The following is a 15,998-nucleotide window of genomic DNA, read 5'->3' as shown; positions in this document are numbered from 1 at the left end:
AATCCGCTTCCCAATTGTCTATACCTGGGATATGAACCGCAGAGATTAGACAGGAGCTGGATTCCGCCCAAACCAAAATTCGAGATACTTCTTTCATAGCCAGAGGACTGTGAGTCCCTCCTTGATGATTGATGTATGCCACAGTTGTGACATTGTCTGTCTGAAAACAAATGAACGATTCTCTCTTCAGAAGAGGCCAAAAATGAAGAGCTCTGAAAATTGCACGGAGTTCCAAAATATTGATCGGTAATCTCACCTCCTGAGATTCCCAAACTCCTTGTGCCGTCAGAGATCCCCACACAGCTCCCCAACCTGTGAGACTTGCATCTGTTGAAATTACAGTCCAGGTCGGAAGCACAAAAGAAGCCCCCTGAATTAAACGGTGGTGATCTGTCCACCACGTTAGAGAGTGTCGAACAATCGGTTTTAAAGATATCAATTGAGATATCTTTGTGTAATCCTTGCACCATTGATTCAGCATACAGAGCTGAAGAGGTCGCATGTGAAAACGAGCAAAGGGGATCGCGTCCGATGCAGCAGTCATAAGACCTAGAATTTCCATGCATAAGGCTACCGAAGGGAATGATTGTGACTGAAGGTTTCGACAAGCTGCAATCAATTTTAGACGTCTCTTGTCTGTTAGATTCAGTGTCCATGACTCTGTCTTTATCTGGAAACCCAGAAAGGTTACACTTGTCTGAGGAATCAAAGAACTTTTTGGTAAATTGATCCTCCAACCATGATCTTGAAGAAACAACACAAGTCTATTCGTATGAGATTCTGCTAAATGTAAAGACTGAGCAAGTACCAAGATATCGTCCAAATAAGGAAATACCACAATACCCTGTTCTCTGATTACAGACAGAAGGGCACCGAGAACCTTTGAAAAAATTCTTGGAGCTGTAGCTAGGCCAAACGGTAGAGCCACAAACTGGTAATGCTTGTCCAGAAAAGAGAATCTCAGGAACTGATAATGATCTGGATGAATCGGAATATGCAGATATGCATCCTGTAAATCTATTGTGGACATATAATTCCCTTGCTGAACAAAAGGCAAGATAGTCCTTACAGTTACCATCTTGAACGTTGGTATCCTTGCATAACGATTCAATATTTTTAGATCCAGAACTGGTCTGAAGGAATTCTCCTTCTTTGGTACAATGAAGAGATTTGAATAAAACCCCATCCCCTGTTCTGGAACTGGCATAATTACTCCAGCCAACTCTAGATCTGAAACACAATTCAGAAATGCTTGAGCTTTCACTGGATTTACTGGGACACGGGAAAGAAAAAAATCTCTTTGCAGGAGGTCTCATCTTGAAACCAATTCTGTACCCTTCTGAAACAATGTTCTGAATCGAAAGATTGTGAACAGAATTGATCAAAATTTCTTTGAAAAAACGTAACCTGCCCCCTACCAGCTGAGCTGGAATGAGGGCCGCACCTTCATGTGGACTTAGAAGCAGGCTTTGCCTTTCTAGCAGGCTTGGATTTATTCCAGACTGGAGATGGTTTCCAAACTGAAACTGCTCCTGAGGATGAAGGATCAGGCTTTTGTTCTTTGTTGAAACGAAAGGAACGGAAACGATTATTAGCCCTGTTTTTACCTTTAGATTTTTTATCCTGTGGTAAAAAAGTTCCTTTCCCACCAGTAACAGTTGAGATAATAGAATCCAACTGAGAACCAAATAATTTGTTACCCTGGAAAGAAGAGTTGATTTAGAAGCCATATCAGCATTCCAAGTCTTAAGCCATAAAGCTCTTCTAGCTAAAATAGCTAGAGACATAAACCTGACATCAACTCTGATAATATCAAAAATGGCATCACAGATAAAATTATTAGCATGCTGAAGAAGAATAATATTATCATGAGAATCATGATTTGTTACTTGTTGCGCTAAAGTTTCCAACCAAAAAGTTGAAGCTGCAGCAACATCAGCCAATGATATAGCAGGTCTAAGAAGATTACCTGAACACAGATAAGCTTTTCTTAGAAAGGATTTAAAGGGATATTCCAGCCAAAATTGGAAACCACATGGATGCATTTCAGTATTGAACAGAAGCATTTTTGTAATATACATGTATTGGCAAAAATGCTTCTAATAAAAGCTATAACTGTTTTAAAAGAGTATTTACATATGCAACGTGCACCAGCATTTTAAACCCAGCACTGGCTCAGAGAGCCTTAGGTGCTTGTACCATCTGGTAATGATTCAATTTGTTAATTGCTGACATGATACAAGCCACAGTGATGATCTGAACAGCTGTAGTATTTAAAATGTGGGTGCAGTGACAATATCTAGTTATACTTCACATGCACGTGCAAAGAAAAATGTTAACACTAAAACAGTGATAACTTTTACTAGAAGCATTTTTGCTAATACATGTATATTGCTAATATGTTTCTATTCAAAGATGTAATTAATCTATGTGCATTTAAATTTTGACTGGAATGTCCCTTTAATTTTCCTATCTAAAGGATCTTTAAACGAAGTACCATCTGACGTAGGAATGGTAGTACGTTTAGCAAGGGTAGAAATAGCCCCATCAACTTTAGGGATTTTGTCCCAAAATTCTAACCTGTCAGACGGTACAGGATATAATTGCTTAAAACGTTTAGAAGGAGTAAATGAATTACCCAATTTATCCCATTCTTTGGAAATTACTGCAGAAATAGCATTAGGAACAGGAAAAACTTCTGGAATAACCACAGGAGATTTAAATACCTTATCTAAACGTTTAGAATTAGTATCAAGAGGACCAGAATCCTCTATTTCTAAAGCAATTAAGACTTCTTTAAGTAAAGAACGAATAAATTCCATTTTAAATAAATATGAAGAGTTATCAGCATCAATCTCTGAAACAGAATCCTCTGAACCAGAAGAGTCATCAGAATCAGAATGATGATGTTCATTTAAAAATTCATCTGTAGGGAGAGAAGTTTTAAAAGATTTTTTACGTTTACTAGAAGGAGAAATAACAGACATAGCCTTCTTTATGGATTCAGAAACAAAATCTCTTATGTTATCAGGAACATTCTGCACCATAGATGTTGAAGGAACTGCAACGGACAATGGTACTTTACTAAAGGAAATATTATCTGCATTAACAAGTTTGTCATGACAATTAATACAAACAGCCGGAGGAATAGCTACCAAAAGTTTACAGCAGATACACTTAGCTTTGGTAGATCCAGCACTAGACAGCGATTTTCCTGTAGTATCTTCTGACTCAGATGCAACGTGAGACATCTTGCAATATGTAAGAGAAAAAACAACATATAAAGCAAAATTGATCAAATTCCTTAAATGACAGTTTCAGGAATGGGAAAAAATGCCAAAGAACAAGCTTCTAGCAACCAGAAGCAATAAAAAAATGAGACTAAAATAATGTGGAGACAAAAGAGACGCCCATATTTTTTAGCGCCAAATAAGACGCCCACATTATTTGGCGCCAAAAATGACGCCACATCCGGAACGCCGACATTTTTGGCGCAAAATAACGTCAAAAAATGACGCAACTTCCGGCGACATGTATGACGCCGGAAACGGAAAAGAATTTTTGCGCCAAAAAAGTCCGCGCCAAGAATGACGCAATAAAATGAAGCATTTTCAGCCCCCGCGAGCCTAACAGCCCACAGGGAAAAAATAGTCAAATTTTTGAAGGTAAGAAAAAATGAATAATTTAAATGCATAATCCCAAATATGAAACTGACTGTCTGAAAAATAAGGAAAGTTGAACATTCTGAGTCAAGGCAAATAAATGTTTGAATACATATATTTAGAACTTTATAAACAAAGTGCCCAACCATAGCTTAGAGTGTCACAGAAAATAATATTTACTTACCCCAGGACACTCATCTACATGTTTGTAGAAAGCCAAACCAGTACTGAAACGAGAATCAGCAGAGGTAATGGTATATATAAGAGTATATCGTCGATCTGAAAAGGGAGGTAAGAGATGAACCTCTACGACCGATAACAGAGAACCTATGAAATAGACCCCGTAGAAGGAGATCACTGCATTCAAATAGGCAATACTCTCCTCACATCCCTCTGACATTCACTGCACGCTGAGAGGAAAACCGGGCTCCAACTTGCTGCGGAGCGCATATCAACGTAGAATCTAGCACAAACTTACTTCACCACCTCCATCTGAGGCAAAGTTTGTAAAACTGCATTGTGGGTGTGGTGAGGGGTGTATTTATAGGCATTTTGAGGTTTGGGAAACTTTGCCCCTCCTGGTAGGAATGTATATCCCATACGTCACTAGCTCATGGACTCTTGCTAATTACATGAAAGAAATATATCCGTTGGTGTGAATCCAAGGGATTCCCTTGGAGTAAAATTAAAACTCCTAGGATACTTTCCTTTCTCCAAGAAGGTCTGGATAAAGGTTTGTCAGCTAGTTCCTTAAAAGGACAGATATCTGCTCTGTCTGTTTTGTTACACAAGCGTCTGGCAGCAGTGCCAGATGTACAGGCATGCGTTAGAATCAAGCCTGTTTACAGACCCATGACTCCTCCTTGGAGTCTAAATTTAGTTCTTTCAGTTCTTCAGGGGGTTCCGTTTGAACCCATGCATTCCATAGATATTAAGTTACTATCTTGGAAAGTTCTGTTTTTGGTTGCTATTTCTTCTGCTAGAAGAGTTTCTGAATTATCTGCTTTGCAGTGTACTTCTCCCTATCTGGTATTCCATACAGATAAGGTAGTTTTACATACCAAGCCTGGTTTTCTTCCAAAGGTCGTTTCCAACAGGAATATTAACCAGGAAATTGTTGTTCCTTCTCTGTGTCCGAATCCAGTTTCAAGGAAGGAACGCTTGTTACACAATCTAGATGTGGTCCGTGCTTTAAAGTTCTATTTAGAAGCAACAAAGGATTTCAGACAGACATTATCCTTGTTTGTTGTGCTACCTCTTTCTTTTTGGCTGAAAAGCATCATCCGATTGGCTTATGAGACTGCCGGACGGCAACCTCCTGAACGAATTACAGCTCATTCTACTAGAGCTGTGGCTTCCACATGGGTTTCAAGAACGAGGCTTCTGTTGATCAGATCTGTAAGGCAACGACTTGGTCTTCTCTGCATACTTTTGCCAAATTTTACAAATTCAATACTTATGCTTCTTCGGAGGCTATTTTTGGGAGAAAGGTTTTGCAAGCCGTGGTGCCTTCCGTTTAGGTAACCTGGTTTGCTCCCTCCCTTCATCCGTGTCCTAAAGCTTTGGTATTGGTTCCCACAAGTAAGGATGAAGCCGTGGACCGGACACACCAATGTTGGAGAAAACAGAATTTATGTTTACCTGATAAATTTCTTACTCCAACGGTGTGTCCGGTCCACGGCCCGCCCTGGTTTTTAATCAGGTTTGAAAAATTTCTTTCTTTATACACTACAGTCACCACAGCACCCTATGGTTTCTCCTTTTTCTCCTAACCGTCGGTCGAATGACTGGGGGGCGGAGCCAGAGGGGGAGCTATATGGACTGCTCTTGCTGGGTGCTCTCTTTGTCATTTCCTGTAGGGGAAGAGAATATCCCACAAGTAAGGATGAAGCCGTGGACCGGACACACCGTTGGAGAAAGAAATTTATCAGGTAAACATAAATTCTGTTTTTAAACAACAATTTGCTTTTTAATTGTGTAACCCCCATTTGTCCACAGTTTTATGTGTTGAGCAGCAAATGTACCCCCCCCCCCCATTTTTATCCCACTAAGGGGCACTTAGACTCCATTTTATGCAGCAAGCTGATTCAACTGCCTTAGTTTGAGATTGTTATATGCTGTAAATTATATATTTCAGCTGCTTAAATTTGCATACAAAATGTATACATATATTATTACATGTATGTCATTGCTGCTAGAGTATAATCAATTATGCCAGAGTTTCTGTAGTGTTGTAAGGAATACAGATTTAAAATGGCATACTCTCCTTACAGTACATTAATACTATATATAGGTATAATATTGTTCAATATACTTAAATTATCTCTGCAGTTTGTATTACAGGTGTGCAAGATCTCTCTCTGCAGTGGCCTTTAAGCATGAATATTCACTATGTTATGGCTGCATAACTGTTTACAGGGTGATGAACACCTCTGTCACATACTTTGTTTCTGAAAACCCCAGAGGCAGAACTTTTTTTCACTTTCTGCGATGAGATTTTTTTTTTTTAATGAATCTTTTTCTGCAGGTCATTTTGAAATGAAATTCGATTTTAAATTAGGCAGTTACACTAAAGCACCATCTAAACTGCAATGTGTTGATTAACTGGAGAGTAAAGCAGAAGTCGTGTGTGTTTTTTTTTTTTTTTTTTTTTTCGGTCTATTATTACATAATTAAAAGGTTAAATGAAATAAAAAGGTGCATTGCTCAGGAGTAAGAGCTTTGCAAACGCTATATATATATATATATATATATATATATATATATATATATATATATATACATATATATATACACACACTAATGCAGGGACATAACATGGCAATTTTTAGTAGTAACATTATAAAATCTTCCATGTCCCTGCATTAGTATATAATTATATGTATATAATTTATATTATATATATATTATATACTAATTCAGGGACATGGAAGATTTTATAATTTTACTACTAAAAATTGCCATGTTATGTGCCTGCATTAGTTGTCATTAAAAGTGTGTATGCAGGAATATTAATTTGTTTTGTTTGTTTACAAATAAAAGGAAAAGGCTTTCTATCATCTTAGACAATTATAACCTAGTTTATGGCTTCATCTATTAATATACACTAGGGCTGCACAATTTTTTGCAGTTTCGGTTTAATTTCGATTAATTGCTGTGATTTAAAAACCGCAAGAGGTCGCAATTTTTTTGCTAAAAAAAAAAAATCTCTGAAGTGGCTGTACTGCATTATTTGTATGTTATTTCTTGCAAACCAGCTCCATCTAGTGGTTGTTTTTAGAACACATTTGTAAAATGTCTGTTTCACTTTCACTTTGTTTGTGATCTCAGCAGCCGATCAAGCTATAGAAATCTAAAAGCAGAGCACATGTAGGAGATGTGAAGAGGTACTTATATTTCCCCCTAGGGACCTCTGCAGTCTGAAACTTAGGGTATGTAATCATTATTATGGAACCATGCAGAAGACTGAAGAGGAGGGAAAGTCACTTACTTATATTTCCCCCTAGGGACATCTGCAGTCTGAAACTTAGGGTATGTAATCATTATGGAACCATTCAGAAGACTGAAGAGGAGGGAAAGCCACTTACTTATATTTCCTCTTATAGGGACGTCTGAAACTTAGGGAATGTGATCATTATGGAACCTCCCACAGTCCCACACAATCTCCTGCTCTCTGAGAAACGCCTCAAATACATAGCAGATGCAGTTAACCCCACGGCTGCCAAAAAGACTAAAACTGCATTCCCCTCTGCTGCTGGGTTAACTTAACTGTGTATTTGATTGTGTATATATAATTGTGTGTGTATGTGGCTTACACTGCTTCATATGTTAATCACACCACTGTCCACAGTTAGAATGACTGTCCAAGAAAACATGACAATGTTGTGTGTCATAAGACCTAATAACTGGCTAGTGGCTACTATTATCACATCACAGGCAGCAAATTTTATTTTAACTATCTTTTGTTTTCTATTTTTATGCTCCAAGAGTGTATTGGGCATTGAGAAACTTGTACATTAAGATTCTGTAGTGTTAAATAAACTTTAATGCAAAATGATGGTGTTATAGTCATTTATAAGAAAATCGCGATTAAATCGCAACCGTTTTTGCCCATATCACCCAGCCCTAATATACACCAGTAATTCACACCAAAGGTGTCATCTGCTAGGGTAATATAAAGTAATAAAATAAATTAGGGCTGATGTTCCTAATAATTTGTGTACTATTATGAAAACCATTTAAGAGCGACTTATGGAGCACACATTTAAACTAAAAAACAAAAGTTTGTTATATGGTAAATGTTAGATACAGAAACACTTGTGAGCAACCAATGTGGACACTGGTATCTTTTAAATTCAGTTATTGGGGTATGACAAACCTATATAAATATTTAATTACATTTTAAAAAAGGTTCCAAAGCATAACTGAACTGAAAACCACTGCTTTCAATATGTGACATATGTATAATGTGTTAAAAACGCTAAACAGTACAAGCACCATGACTTTTTTTAAAAAGGCACATTTGTAGCCTGATAAAAGACTAATATAACGGCAAAAAAAAAAAAATTCCCTCTCCACACAGTAACAAACAAGCTCAACATAACCCTTTTTTTTTTTTTTTTTTATAAGAGCCTCACCATTCCACGGACACTGTTTATTTGTAGTGAGGGCTGTTAGGCTATAAATCAAGCCTCGGCAGGATTGTAGGAAGTAGCCACTCTGACAGTCCCTCCCGCACTGAAAAGGCTTAGCAGCAGTACCGCACACGCACTAACCAGCCCTCCTCCACAGCTACAAAACAAAAGCTGAGTGTGTTAACCCCATGGCTTCCAAAACAGCTGCAGTGTATTGCACAGAAATACATTGCAGCGATCTTTGTTAGCCATAGGATGGGGGTTAGAAGGTAAGCAGTGCAGCCACTGTGATCAGATATGCACTGTGAAGCATGCAGAGGTGAGGAGGAACTGACACACAGTTGTTGAATGTAAAGCAATTTCACAGTGCGCAAAGAGGAACGTTCAGGTCTATGCTCTGTACCTGTAATGTTAGGCTCAATCTTTCTGCAGGCAGGCTGCATTTTCTGCGATCAGATCGCAGTATGTTCTGCCTTGCGGCTGAAAACCATATGTATGGCATGGGGTTTTGTCAAGCTCATACCATATTTCTATTCCTGCATATCTAATTTAAAGGGCCATGATACCCAAATGTTAAAAGTAATGCAGCATAGCTGTAAAAAGCTGACTAGAAAATATCACCTGCACATCTCTATGTAAAGTATTCAAACTCCATTGCAAAGAACATAAGCAGCAAATCTGTCTGTCCCGGGACAGGTAAGGGAGTGAGCTTTCGTGCACACTCATGTTATTTCCCTATTCAGTTTAAGGAAGTTTACTATGAAATCTCATGAGATCACAGTAAAAGAGTTCACTGCTGATTGGCTGCTATTAATTTCCTTTTTTCTTTTACCTGCAGCTGGGCAGCAGCTGAGTATAACTTTTTACACAGAACTTATTCTGCTGAGCTGAGGGAATTGTGAGGTAAAATATGTTCCTTTTTTATATCGAGATACTCAGGTGATATTTTCCTGTCAGCTTTTTAGTTATACTGCATCAGTTTCAAGTGATTTAGCATATGAGTATTATGTCCCTTTAAAAAAATAAAATAATAATAAAAAATATCTTTGCTGCAACATAAGCGGACAGCTCCACCTACTGGCTATTTTAATCAATGCACTGCTTCTCAATGCTTTTCAATAGCAGTCACATGACTGGAAAAAAAAGTTATTCTGAAACGGTGCAAATTGAACCATTGTAAACCGAGGGCCACCTATGTGTGTGTGTATGTGTATGTGTATATATATATATATATATATATATATATATATATATATATATATATATATACTCTAAAACAGCACAGTATTATTCTGCAGTGAGCCAATAACTTTTTACATAAATTATTATACTTTTCTATATAGATAGGTGTACTTTATGTGCCCATAAGTGAGTTTATTTATAATTTGTTGTATAACCAGTTTATATCAGCAATATGTTTTATATGCTCTGTCCTGTATAGACTCACATAGATTAAAGCCCCAAGTATATCTTCAACAAGGTACTTGGTAGGTGTGTGTATGTATATATATATATGTATGTGTGTATATATGTATGTATGTATGTGTGTGTGTGTGTATATATATATATATATATATATATATATATATAAAATGAAAAGATGAAAGCACTCACGGGACTATGGACAACAGTGTCAATAAAATATCCTTTATTGTGACGTTTCAGGACCAACAGCGTCCCTTCTTCTGACAAGCAACAAGTGAAAACAGACAAACATTTAAAGGCCCCTAAACCACTCCCCATAGTGACCTACCAATCAAAATGTGCCGTGTGCAAAGGTAAGTGAGCCGTGTGCAAAACCGGCATTCATCTCCGTGTTAAAGACTCAAATACAAATAAATATTGTGAAAAGTGTACATAGAATCATGCCTATCTATATATAATAATATCACAGTGTGTGTGTGGTGTTAATTTCTCAAAAACTGTATCCGATCATATACATGCTCAATCCTTTACATAGTGCGTTAATCCTAATAGAAAACAAAACAAAAACCTGATAGGCGTAGATCGCACACCCCTGTTGTGTGATAGGCTCAGCACATATGACTCGCAGGCCCACACCTTCCAAAGCATCACAAGCCAACTGCGAGAGCAAAACATGTAAACAACTGACCTGATTGGCTACTTGTGACCGAACAGACTCACTGTCAGTAGCGGTGCCGGAACCACTGATCTAATGGTTGTCATGGTTCCCACAACAAACAGGTCTCCCTGCTGCATAACAGGACATCCACACTAGCCCTACACACCTCTACTTGTCAACGCTCCAAGTCCCTGTGCAACACAAACCATGTGACGATGAACCGGCATTGCTCACAGCTTAAGCACCACGCCGCGATCCCCATTGCCTAATACCGCGGTTGCTATGGCAACCCGTATACAAAGCACAAACCGATTGTGGCTGTGTGTTGTGCCTACTAGCCACAACACCCATAACAACAAAACGGCATTACTCACATCACAAGCCGCCGTCATCCTAATGTCACGGTTACTATGGTAACCTGTATGAAACACCTCGAATGTGGCTGTCTATTGTGCCAACTAAGTACATGATCTGGTACTAAGAACCACCCTCTAAAAGAGGATGGCTAGATTAATCTCCAAATATCCAAATGGAAAAAAGGGGGAAAAAAAGAGCTTTGTGTTTGTATATTTGTAACATGCATATCTGTCTAATAGTGTATAATATCTTACCCAATTAATTATCCACGTCAGAATACACATCTGCTCTTTTAGTCCACATCAAAAGGCCAAAAAGAAAACAACAGCCAATGCCTATTCAAAAGGACCAATCAGAGTCAAAGTGTGGCATGATTCTACCAGTCATCTGCCAACAGATAGTGCTTGCCGCCAGATCAACCCATTCTGAACCACATACACAATGAACAATAATACTAAAAAATTATTACAATAATGCTACTCAATCGTGTAATATAAATCAAAACCACGCACCACCTAAATATCAAACCCTCTGCAGAAACGTCAGGGTTGAACCTACCCCACTCAGGGGCTTCATCACAAACTCCTAATGTAAAAGAACTTACCACCTATAGTGAAAATAAAAAATGTGTATAAATCTATACACAAATTATTAGAGAATAACAATATTAGTCAGGGTATACCCATATATATCATAAACTAACCAAAAGCAAACAACAATCTTACATCACCATATACAAATCATATAGAATAACCTGCCAATCATATCCAGACATCCAAAGTGATAGACATAAAACACCATTCGTTAATTACAACAACTATTATCAAATCCATTGAGCATGTATAGAAAGCATACCAGTCACAAACATAACCAATACATGAAAGTGTGACAAGTGTAATAACGCAAGATTAAAAACAAATAAAAACATAGCACACCTCAAATATTAATATATTCACAATTAAACATCTAACGGATGGAAATCATGGTACACCATATCTGGTATAATTAGGTAAAGAAATTTCAACTCCAAAAAGGAAAAGTAACTCAAGAGTGGGAAGTAGACTCTCATTATTAGCGATACATACAGTGTCGCCTGCCCACACGGGCATAGAATCAATGAATCGGTGGACTCTCACACCACAAATCAATTATAGAAAGTTCTGCCACCCCGTCTGTATATTTAAACCTCTTGGGGCCAATGTGCATAATTCATGAATCCAGCGTGCTTCTTTTCTCAGAAGGATCTTGGCTCGGTTTCCTCCTCTTCGTAGGGCTGGCACGTGATCAATAATTCTGAAGCGTAAGTCACTCACAGTGTGTCCTGCTTCAAGGAAGTGGCGGGCCACTGGATGTTCTGCCTTTCCCGTGTTAATTGCCGATCTAATACTTGAGCGGTGATTCGCCATCCTCACTCTGGCGTCGTCGGTCGTCTTGCCAGTATAGAATTTCCCACAGGGGCAATTAAGTAGGTATACGATGAATTGGGTTGTACATGTCAGGAAATATTTAATCTGATATCTTTTACGACAATCAGGATGTTGAAATGTCGTGCCAGTGTGCATGCTGTTGCAAGTTACACAACTAATGCATTTATAGCATCCAATTTTTCTCTTCAGCCAGGTTTGTTTCTCATTTTTTAAAGGGATATCAGTCTTTACTAGAAGATCTCTTAAACTCCTACCCCTACGATATGCCAGTCGTGGTGCTGCCCATTCAGTGAATGGTAGTGTGGGGTCACTCTGGAGAATCTTCCATTCCTCCTTTATTGCTTTGGCAATCTGGTGTTGGTCTGGATTATACGTGGTCACAAACGTGAGTTGACGATTTGGTGTAGTACTTGTGGTACTTTGTTCTTGTTGGGCTAGAAGAGCCGATTCACGTTGTTGCTCTAAGTTCTTTTTATTGTACCCATGTTGAAGGAATCTTTGTGTCATTTCTGACATCTGTGTCTGCATCAGATCTATGTTTGTGTTGTTTCTTATCACCCTTTGGTATTGCGCTTTAGGAATGTTCCGTATGAGTGCAGGCTGGTGGCAACTTCTGGCATGTAGTAGTGTGTTACGGTCTGTCTTCTTCCGAAACAATGTGGTACCCAGCTTATTGGACGTTTTGAACACCCTGACGTCTAGAAAATCAACTGTGACACTGTTGACCGAGTGTTGAAATTTAATAGTGCTATCCATCCCGTTTAAGGTAAGGATCCAGTCGTTCAGGGCCTGTTCGCCATCACGCCATATCAAGAAGACGTCGTCTATATACCGACAATAGTATAGAATGGCATCCATTTCGTACACCTTCATTTGTATGGACTCATAGTCCGCCATAAACAGGTTGGCCAACGATGGTGCCATGTTTGACCCCATCGCGGTCCCTTCAATTTGTAAGTAAAAAGTGTTCTCGAACCGGAAAAAGTTGTTCTCCAAGCATATCTTTAGGAGATCCACCAGAACATCCTCTGGGGGTCCCACATAAGGACTCTTTCGTAGATGGTTGACCACGGCTGCAATCCCCAATTTGTGGGGAATTACCGTGTACAGACTGCAGACATCCATCGTCACTAGTAGATCAGTTGGTTGTAAATCATCTATTTGGGTAATGGATCGAATGAAGGCATTTGAGTCTTGTGTGTACGATTTCATTCTTTTAACCATTGGCTGCAGATGAAAGTCCAAAAACTCAGCGAGTGGTTGGAGGAGTGATCCCCTCGCTGAAACGATAGGCCTTCCTGGGGGGTGTGTGGGATCCTTATGGATTTTTGGTAGCGTATAGATAATGGGTGTTATAGGATAGTCTCTTTTCAGAAATTTATGTTCCTGTATGGTTATAAATCCCATTGTACACCACCTATCAAGTTTTTCATCTATATGTCTTTTCAATTGATGAGTGGGATCCGTTTGAAGGGTCCTATAGGTCTTTCTATCTGTTAGTTGTCCCAAAAGTTCTGATCTATATTGTTGCACATCCATCACGACCACCGCCCCACCCTTATCTGCCGGGCGTATTATGATGGTCGTGTCTTCTGCTAATGTCTTTAATGCCTGTCTCTCTTCCTTAGACAAATTATCCACTCTCCGCCTGTTGGGGATTTCTTTGGAGACATGACTCAGATAGTTCGTGTATGCAGTAATGGATGGGTTTTGCGACTTTGGGTCAAATGTTCCAGGTGTTCGGAAGGGTGTTATTTCACTATTATCTGTCTGATAGTACTCCTTGAGTCTCAGATTCCTCCCAAATTTTTGAATGTCGATATAAGTGTCAAATGAATTAGACTTCATTGTCGGAACATAGGATAAACCTTTATTCAATAGGGAGTTTTCTGGCTGTGAAAGCGGTCTCGAACTGATATTAAATACATTATTAATCATCTCCTCTGTATTGGAGGGCGGCGTGACATGCCCCCCCTTCCTCGTGTGTGGCCTGTGCCTCGTCCTAAAAAACGAGCTGAAGAAGTGTTAGATGGAGTGTATGAGGTGCCTCTATTATTCGCTCCCCTCATGTTGTCCCACTGTAGTCCTCTGTTAGCACCTCTGGATCTTGTGGTGATGCCTCGATATAATGAGTCTCCGCTAGTTGTTGCCACCTCTGGGTCTGAGCTGTCACCCGAGCTGGTATCAACCGTGTTGATGTTTCTTTTCGTGAATCTTCTTTCACGTCTTGATCTGTAGTTCTGTCTCTCATCTGGTGATAACATCCAACGATATACACTCTTATATGTGTAGTCCTGGTGAACTGTTTGGAGTTTTCGATTTTTGAATGCAATAAGTTCTTGTTTATATAGCTTGACTTGTTGTGTCAATTTATCCATCCAATCAACGCTCTTATCTGCTCTGAGTGTGTTGAGTTGTTCCGCTTCAAACACTCGGATTTCAGTTCTCACTTCTTGGAGTAGTCGTCCCGCTTCTCAGTCTAATTCATTTGACACTTATATCGACATTCAAAAATTTGGGAGGAATCTGAGACTCAAGGAGTACTATCAGACAGATAATAGTGAAATAACACCCTTCCGAACACCTGGAACATTTGACCCAAAGTCGCAAAACCCATCCATTACTGCATACACGAACTATCTGAGTCATGTCTCCAAAGAAATCCCCAACAGGCGGAGAGTGGATAATTTGTCTAAGGAAGAGAGACAGGCATTAAAGACATTAGCAGAAGACACGACCATCATAATATGCCCGGCAGATAAGGGTGGGGCGGTGGTCGTGATGGATGTGCAACAATATAGATCAGAACTTTTGGGACAACTAACAGATAGAAAGACCTATAGGACCCTTCAAACGGATCCCACTCATCAATTGAAAAGACATATAGATGAAAAACTTGATAGGTGGTGTACAATGGGATTTATAACCATACAGGAACATACATTTCTGAAAAGAGACTATCCTATAACACCCATTATCTATACGCTACCAAAAATCCATAAGGATCCCACACACCCCCCAGGAAGGCCTATCGTTTCAGCGAGGGGATCACTCCTCCAACCACTCGCTGAGTTTTTGGACTTTCATCTGCAGCCAATGGTTAAAAGAATGAAATCGTACACACAAGACTCAAATGCCTTCATTCGATCCATTACCCAAATAGATGATTTACAACCAACTGATCTACTAGTGACGATGGATGTCTGCAGTCTGTACACGGTAATTCCCCACAAATTGGGGATTGCAGCCGTGGTCAACCATCTACGAAAGAGTCCTTATGTGGGACCCCCAGAGGATGTTCTGGTGGATCTCCTAAAGATATGCTTGGAGAACAACTTTTTCCGGTTCGAGAACACTTTTTACTTACAAATTGAAGGGACCGCGATGGGGTCAAACATGGCACCATCGTTGGCCAACCTGTTTATGGCGGACTATGAGTCCATACAAATGAAGGTGTACGAAATGGATGCCATTCTATACTATTGTCGGTATATAGACGACGTCTTCTTGATATGGCGTGATGGCGAACAGGCCCTGAACGACTGGATCCTTACCTTAAACGGGATGGATAGCACTATTAAATTTCAACACTCGGTCAACAGTGTCACAGTTGATTTTCTAGACGTCAGGGTGTTCAAAACGTCCAATAAGCTGGGTACCACATTGTTTCGGAAGAAGACAGACCGTAACACACTACTACATGCCAGAAGTTGCCACCAGCCTGCACTCATATGGAACATTCCTAAAGCGCAATACCAAAGGGTGATAAGAAACAACACAAACATAGATCTGATGCAGACACAGATGCCAGAAATGACACAAAGATTCCTTCAAC

The sequence above is a fragment of the Bombina bombina genome, chromosome 4 (assembly GCF_027579735.1).
Source record: "Bombina bombina isolate aBomBom1 chromosome 4, aBomBom1.pri, whole genome shotgun sequence".
Lineage (NCBI taxonomy): Eukaryota > Metazoa > Chordata > Amphibia > Anura > Bombinatoridae > Bombina > Bombina bombina.
The sequence above is the reverse complement of the archived record's forward strand: the minus strand, read 5'-3'. Positions refer to the sequence as shown.